An 8,403-nucleotide genomic window follows, 5' to 3' on the forward strand; every position below is an offset into this window, starting at 1 on the left:
CACGTAGACTGGGAGTTCGGAAAACAATTATCCGAGGGGGTGTAGAAGAATGACTGGGAGTGTTCGGTTAGGAAAAAGGGATTCTGGGAGATGTGGTTTTCGAGTGCAATAGGGTTTCTAATGGATTTACCAGATGCAGAGGGGTTGTTGGATTCTGGTAAAGGAGGTTTATTGAGTGGATGGGAGGTCGAGTTGGTACAATCTATAAAGGCCTCAAGGACCTCATCTTCCTTGCCCCTTTCTTCGGTATAACTTCACCTCACCTGGGGCATTCCCCACGCATACCCCCGGGCGGCCCTGCCCAGGTGATCCTCCCTCGCTCGTCCACCCCCAGGGTTGGGATCTGAGAGCTTCAGCCCTTCCTTGGCCACCTGAATAAGGGATTCTCAAGGTCTACTTGGGAGAATACCCTCAGGTTTCTCACAGTGCTCCGGTGAATTCCAGGTTGGATTGTGGGAATGGCAGCCTTATTGGCATTCATGCAAGACAAATCAATCGCCTCCAGAGGGTTCAAAATGCAGCAGTTCATCTAATTTTTAAAGGTACCTAAAACAGGGTCAGTATCGGCACTGAAGTTTTGCTACCCTGGCTACCTGTAAAACAGAAAATTGACTTCAAGATCTTCTGCTAGGTGTTTGAATGCCTCAATAGCTTTGTGCCACTTTGTCTATAAGGATGGTACATTACCAGCCTAATCATTCTCTTCATTCTTCTGACAAGCATCCACTGGTGGTTCCGTCATCTTGGTTCGTCTATAGAGGGGACATTCTCAACATATGGGCCCCGACTATGGAACTCACTCTCGTTAACCATTTCGAAGCTTGATGTCATTTGTTGTCTTCCGGAAGGCAATGAAAACTCACTGGTTCAGTTAATGGAAGCGTCTCTTGTGGTTGCATTTTTGTAGGATTGCTATTGGGTATTGGTGTTCTTGGGGATCCAGAAACAGCCAGCGTTTAGATGCACTTACATTTGCTTGGAGCGTGGTAGAAATACCTTGAATCAAATCAAAGGCACGCAGAACATCACAGATGATGTTGAGGCAAACATTAGTTCTTTTTTTAGAAGATCTACCAGTGCGGAAAGGTCAGCTCTCTCCTATGTGCTCGCCTTGGAAGCAATACGATACGGAGCAACGCAGGTTCGATCCTGGGTCCGCGCTTAAGCACGCTATAAATAACCTATCATATCATATCATACAAAGAATAGGAAGCTCCTTCTTGCTTTTGAGTTGTGAGCGAGGGGTCATTGTGAGTATCCAAATATACAAGGCATTCCCTCCGGCTCCAGAGAGGTTCTCTAGCAAGCTGTTCAGGGTTCCAAAGTTCCACACAAATCAAATCTGGTTGGTGCCAGAACCAGTGTCCCAACAAATATTACAGTCTCCCAAAGTAAAATAAGTGCTCACAAAGTCTCTCCTTATCAAGTACGGAGTCTCTTCAACACTGGGGGCTTCTGGGGTGTGCTTCTTCTGCACTTGGACCTCCACCTTGGGCTGCAGGTTTCCCCGGGCCACGGACCCATGGCTCACTGGCATATGGGTATCTAAGAATCCTCCTGAAAGCTGCCACCTAAGTCATTTCCTCAGGGCTCTTTCCTCTTAGAGCAGCAGCCACATCTTGGCCATGTGACCCAGGGATATCATTTGCCAAATGGTGTGGAGCACTCTGCTGAGGTTCAGTGGAGAAGCACAACCCTCCATCCGCCAGGTGGGGAACAAAGTCAGTGCTTCCCACCCGCTTGGAGATTGCTGGTGTGGTTGGACAGAGAAGCGTGTCTCTATTATCGCACTTCACCCTCTTCTGGTATTGGTGTTCTTCCTGTGTGTCTTCTGTCTCCTACCCTAGCATATGCTGGCATCCCTGCTACCCATATACGCTGGACAAATGTGATCTTCTGGAAATTCCCTATGCTTGTTAGATAGTTAGATGGGCTCTCCTTTTAATTCCAGTCTAAGATCGTCTAGCTGTATCCCAGTCACTAGCCACTCAGCCTCTTCCCCTCTCTCTTGATATTGTCACTCTTCCATACTATACCACAATTCTCTTCCAGAATCAACCTCTAGCACACTTTCCAGGTCCTGTCTTCGTCTAAGCGAGCTCGTTCACTTGTCATTTCAAACTAATGTCGCTGTCGTACTTCTCTGAGTTTAAATCTCGTTGTTTTCTATCTCTAGCAGTATGTCTCTTCAGTTGGGTGTCTCCTTCCTACTTCAATCCCACAACATGTTCACCTCTCCCCCATCAGATATGGTGGCTCTCCTTCATCACAGTCTCCTCCACCTTTCAAATGGTAACACCATATTTCACAGCCAAGGTGGTACATGTCTATATTTAGGCCCAAACAATTCCCTTGCACCAGCTGCCAGAATCTCCTTCATGCTCCACACTCACACTACCCCTCTACTGAAATGAGATAAGCTCCACCTCCAAAGTGATATCCCCCTCTGCTCTACACTATGCTTCTACCTAGTTAACACTCACTAGTCCCCACTCTTTAAGACGGGGGACTAGTGAGTGTTAACTAGTGAACTTCACTCATTCATCAGGGGTGTAACCTGCCCATTCACAATGGACCAAGTTATCTAGGGTCCTATATACCGTAGAACCAATGAGACGTCGTACTTGTAGTGACGTCTATCACGTGTAGAGGGAGGGGTGTAGACGCCCACCCGATAAGAGTTATCCAATCCGCATGCTCCATTATCATATACAGATATAACACCTATATTTAAGTTACCTTTCCCAACCAATTATATTGCATGACAAGTGTTTTAGAATTAGACGTCAATGATGATGAGTTGTGTGTATAAAAATTGCTGTTCCAGGGGGGGCGTGGCTAACCGCCATGTAGAGTGGACGCGTCTTCGGTGAGCTCCGCTCGATGGGTAATGATAAGCCGCTCTACGGGACACCGAAGCTTCATCCGAACCCGCTGAAACATCACGAGAGCTGCGGAAGCCTGGGAGAGGTCCCGGAGCTCCCCACATACGAGGGTTGAAGCCCTAAAGACCTAAACGCGGCCCGCGAAAACCCACGTAACTCGAGGCCAAGATGGCGGCTTCCTCCTGCTGAGCCCGGAGAGTCATGCGCTGGCCCAGCGATCCGCGGAAGCGGCGGACCTTCACTGCACTTCGGAGAGGAGGAGTATCGGAGAGCGGTCGGGAGGAGTTCTGCCGGGCTCGAGACCGGCCCCGCTGGAAGCAGGTGCAGCGGGGGCACTGCCTGGGCTGCTGGGGCGCGCCGTCGGCCCCGCGGCGGAGACCGGCGAAGATCAGGGACCAGCCCCGCTCCTGGACTCGTCCCGCCGGGGGATCCATCGGCGCCGCCCGCCCTGCGGGGCCTGCGTCGTTGACCGGAGCGGCTGAAGGCGCCCGCCGGCCCCGCGGCGGAGTCCGGCAAGATCGGGCCGCCCTGCCGGGCCTGCGCTGCGGCCTGCGTGGCCCTGACGCCCGGTGGCCCGCAATACACCTATATCTCAGACAGCGCTAGCATTGAGGCGGACTGAAAGCGCCCCGGGGAGACTGGGGGAGCTGGCGACTGTCCCCCCGCGGTGCAGGACCACACACCGCCCCATCTGAGAGCCGGGAGTAGGGGCGCACCAAACGCCTTCACATATTGAGGCCGGGACCACACCCGGGGCCGCGACCTGGAGCTTTTGCCGTGGAACCCGTCCAAGCGCCTGAAGTTCACAGAACCGCAGGAATGTCTGGCCTGGATAGATCAACGGGAAGGGGAGCTAGGTCCAAGCAGCGACAGACCACCCTGGACGCTTATACAGCCAATGAACCCCCCGACCCCGGGTGTCCAGACACAGCAACGGCTAGTAAGGAAACAGGCCCCACCGTAGCGCCAACTGAACCCAGCAACACCCAACTCCTGGAGGCCATCACATTATTCCAGGCAACAATGGTGAACAAAATTGATGCTGTGGCCATAGATCTGGGCCTCCTACGCCAGGACGTCCGCTCCCTAGCGGGCAAGACCGAGGCACTTGAGACCCAGGTACGGGAAAACACTGAAGCGAAAACCCAGCTCCTGCACGACGTTGATGGCCTGCGGCAGAAGGTCAAGAACCTGGAGGACAGGGCAGAGGAGGCCGAAGGGAGGGCTCACCGGAATAACATCCGACTGCTTGGCGTACCGGAGGGCATCGAGGGCCCAGACCCCACCAACTACATAGAGAACCTCCTGCTGCAGGAGATTGGAGCAGAGAAGCTATCGCAGAGTTTCTCCATCGAAAGGGCACATAGATCACTCGCCAAGAAACCTCCACCAGGCGGCCCACCTAGGCCTATGATAGCAAAAGTACTAAACTATAGAGACCGCGAGATCATTCTAGCATTCTCGCGCTCAGGGGGTCAGATCCTGAGGAACTTAGCCAAGATTGCGATCTACCCTGATTATACCTTTCAAGTACAGATAGACAGAGCTCAGTTCATACATACTAAGGCCAGATTGAAAGCTGCCGGAGTGAAATACATGCTTTTGTACCCCTCTAGGCTAAAGGTGATATATAAAAATAGAACCCACCTGTTTGACACCCCGGCGCTGGCTCGGGACTGGATGGACGAGCAGCAATTACCGGACATTGAAGATAAAAGACGTAAGCTGCATTGAACCACCCTCCACGACTGCAGAGGAACGGTTCTTACCCCAAGTGCACAGCAACAATAAATAGAGCCCTATGAGCAGCTGAATTGATCTTACTACGCGGAACACCGAAGCAACAGCCCCCTCAACCCCCAGGAGTTTTTTTTCTTCTTCAGGGTACATTTACCCACCCGTAGGGCACCCGAAGACCATGCTTGGTCTCAAGGAGCGGAAATGGGACAGTCATGACGGGGATCGCCCCGTTGGACCAGTTCTATGTTGGGGAAGTTTATCAGGGGGGAGGGAAATACAGGGAAGTTACACCCACGTTGGGACTTTTGAACAAAAAATACCGAGACCTCAGGACGACCTCACTACAGACGCACCACTAACAGGACCCCGATTGAGACAGTGGGGGAACATTGGGCACAATCACGCTTATGGCTGAAACAATAAAAATAATGACGTGGAACTTCAGAGGCATGAACAGTTATGTGAAACAACGCCGGATTCACACATATTTGCGACGCTGCAAGGTCGGAATTGCTATGCTCCAAGAGACACACCTAACGGAGGAGAAACTGAAGGCGCTAGCCAAAACATGGCGAGGGACCATGATCGGATCCACCTATTCCTCATACGCAAGAGGGGTCCTGATATGGATCGACCCGACCGTCCCCTTCAGGATAACGAGCACCAAGACGGATGACGAGGGTAGGATGGCACTTGTGCAAGGTACGGTGGAGGGGAGAGACCTGTGCCTGGTTAGCACTTATGCACCCAATCACGACGCCACCCCCTTCTTCCACTCCCTATATTCCAGACTAGGCCCATATGTAAACTGTGTTGTGATTTGGGGCGGTGACCACAACTGCACCCTTGACCCACTTAAAGACAGGTCCGATACCAGACACTCCCGCCCATCCCCCCCGGCCAAGATATTGTCCAAACTAATGACCCAACTATCACTCTGTGATCTGTGGAGGGAACTAGACCCGGACCGACGAGAATACTCCTTCTTCTCCCCACCGCACAAAGTCCACACCAGGCTGGACTACATGCTGGTCAGTCAGGAGCAGCAAGCCACCTTTCGTGAAGCACAGTATTTACCTAGAGTATTGTCAGACCATTCCCCCTTGATTGTCACGTGGGAGGTATACCCGCCCAGACCCCCGGTTCCCACGTGGAGACTGCGGGCCGAGGCCCTGCTGGATGCTGCCTTCCGGGATCACATACAAGACAGCACAGACGAATACTGGCAAAACAACCTAGGCAGTGTAGACTGTATTAGCACCGCATGGGAGGCATATAAGGTGGTCATGAGGGGGGACATGTTGGCAGCGGGGGGAGGGGCTCAGAGATCCATTGTGAACTCCCTGGTAGATGCAGAAAAGAAGCTGGGGGAGCTGGAGAACAGGGTAGACGTGACTCCCGAGTGTCTACAAGAAATAATCAAACTGCGACAAGCCTGTCTGTCCCACTGGGAGACACTGGGGAAATTAAATTATGCCAAACATGTAGAAAGGTCACACGCCCTGGGAGATAAACCTGGCAAACTCTTAGCTTGGCTGTACAAAAGGGAGACCCCTAGCACCCCCATTTGCCACATACGCAAACCTGATGGCACCTACGCGCACACACAAGCAGAGATTAATAAGGTTTTTTCTGAGTTATATCGTGACTTTTATTCCCAGACCCCCCCCTCATCCGACACCGGGATCGAAGACGCCCTAGATTACATTAAGTTACCCAGGCTAGACCCACAACGGGCTGAGGACCTAGACGAACCGATTACCCCTGATGATGTGAAGGCAATAATCAGATCACTACCCTCCGGAAAGGCGCCGGGCATGGATGGCCTCCCTGGGGAATTTTATAAGACATACGAGGAGACCCTCGCCCCCCTGCTTGCACAAGTATATAACGAGGCTTTCGAGCGAGGCTCTCTCCCGAACTCCATGAGTGAAGCAATAATAATTCCCATACTGAAGCCTGGTAAAGATGGGACAGATTGCGGGTCGTATAGACCACTTTCTATGTTAAATGTTGACAGCAAAATACTGACTGCACTGCTCGCCAATAGACTACGCAGAGTGATTCCCCTTCTAATCCATCAGGACCAAACGGGCTACGTGCCCAGGCGTTCTATTACCGAAAACTTACGTAGGTTACACCACATCATATATAGTACCGAGAGGAAATCCCAGAAATACGCCGTAGCGTCACTTGACGCCACCAAGGCCTTCGACTCGGTTAGATGGGAGTGGTTGTATGCCACCATGGTCAGGATGGGGATCGGACCCGCCTTCCTTAAATGGACTAAACTGATCTACACTAACCCCACCGCCAGGGTGCGCACCAACAAGACTTACTCTGACAAATGGTCCCTCCATAGAGGCACACGGCAGGGATGCCCCTTATCCCCCATGCTCTATATCATAGCTGCAGAGCCGGTGGCCGCATATCTCCGTCAGGAATATGGTGACGGAGGCATTGAACTAGACGGGGTGTCACATCTCATCTCCATGTATGCAGACGACATGCTACTCTACCTGCATGATCCCGAGCTCCGTCTGCCCCACATTCTGGAGACATTATATTGCTTCCACACACACACAGGCATACAGATAAATAGGGATAAGTCCTGCCTCTACCCCCTCGCTGCACTGTATAGCGAGGAGTACGGATCCCTGCCCCCACTAGACCTCCAGTGGCAAGTAACACCCTTTAGATACTTGGGTGTTACCATACACCGCAACCCGAGTACCGAACACATCCTTAACACGGTTAGGGCAAAGGACGCACTTGCAAAATCCATGGAATTTTGGGGGAAGCTCCCTCTCTCTGTGGCTGGGCGGGCAGGACTCCTCAAAATGGTAGCGCTCCCACGCCTGCTACACTGCTTCACTAACGTCCCCTTCAACATCCCGCCCGCTTTTTTCAGAGACCTGAACAAGCTCTGTAGGGGATTCCTGTGGCAGGGAGGTAGGCACAGGGTGGCGCTGGACATTCTCCAAAGACCCTATGAGAAGGGGGGATTGAAAGTCCCCAATTTTGAACTGTATTACCTGGCTAGTCAACTGAGGCACGTAACGCACTGGATGGTGGATGAAGCCACCACTGACACCCGACTCCTCCAACCGGCCCTGCCACGACTGCTACTCCGAGACCTACTTTGGGTCGAGAAGGGGGCTCTTCAACATCACCCTTACCTAATTAAACTTGGAACTCAGCTCTGGAAGCGAGCCTGCAAGGCAGTGGGGGTGTCAGACCCATATTCCCCGCAGATCCCCATTCCGGCCGTCATGGTGAAACCTTCATGGGGATATACAGACACGCGCACTCAGTGGGAACCCTATGGGGTGGCGGTACTCGGAGACCTCATCCATGAACAAGAGCTCATGACGTTTACTGACCTCAGCGAAGCCACGGGCCTGCCCACGGGCCAGTTCTTGCTCCACAGAGCAGTAATGAAGGCCCTGAAGGAGAGATGGCCAGAGGCCGCCAACCAACTCATGGAGAATGAAGCCATCGAATCATTGCTGGACACTGCCGAAGGAGGCCACGAAACCTCCAGAATGTATGAAGCCCTACTGCAGAGCACGACAAAGGACGCACTAAAATGCAAAAATAGATGGGAGAGTGAAATGGGCCTCGAATTTGAGGACAAAGCATGGGAGAAAATAACCCATTACCATAAAAAAGTCTCCAGAAATGCTCGCCTCCAACTTATTCAGCTGTAAATCACCAATGGATGGCAATAGAGCCTACCTTATGCCCGACGCCATATCTAAGTTCAAAGGAGCCACGA

This window comes from Ambystoma mexicanum, chromosome 1p (assembly GCF_040938575.1).
Source record: "Ambystoma mexicanum isolate Mex_15411 chromosome 1p, UKY_AmexF1_1, whole genome shotgun sequence".
Taxonomy (NCBI): domain Eukaryota; kingdom Metazoa; phylum Chordata; class Amphibia; order Caudata; family Ambystomatidae; genus Ambystoma; species Ambystoma mexicanum.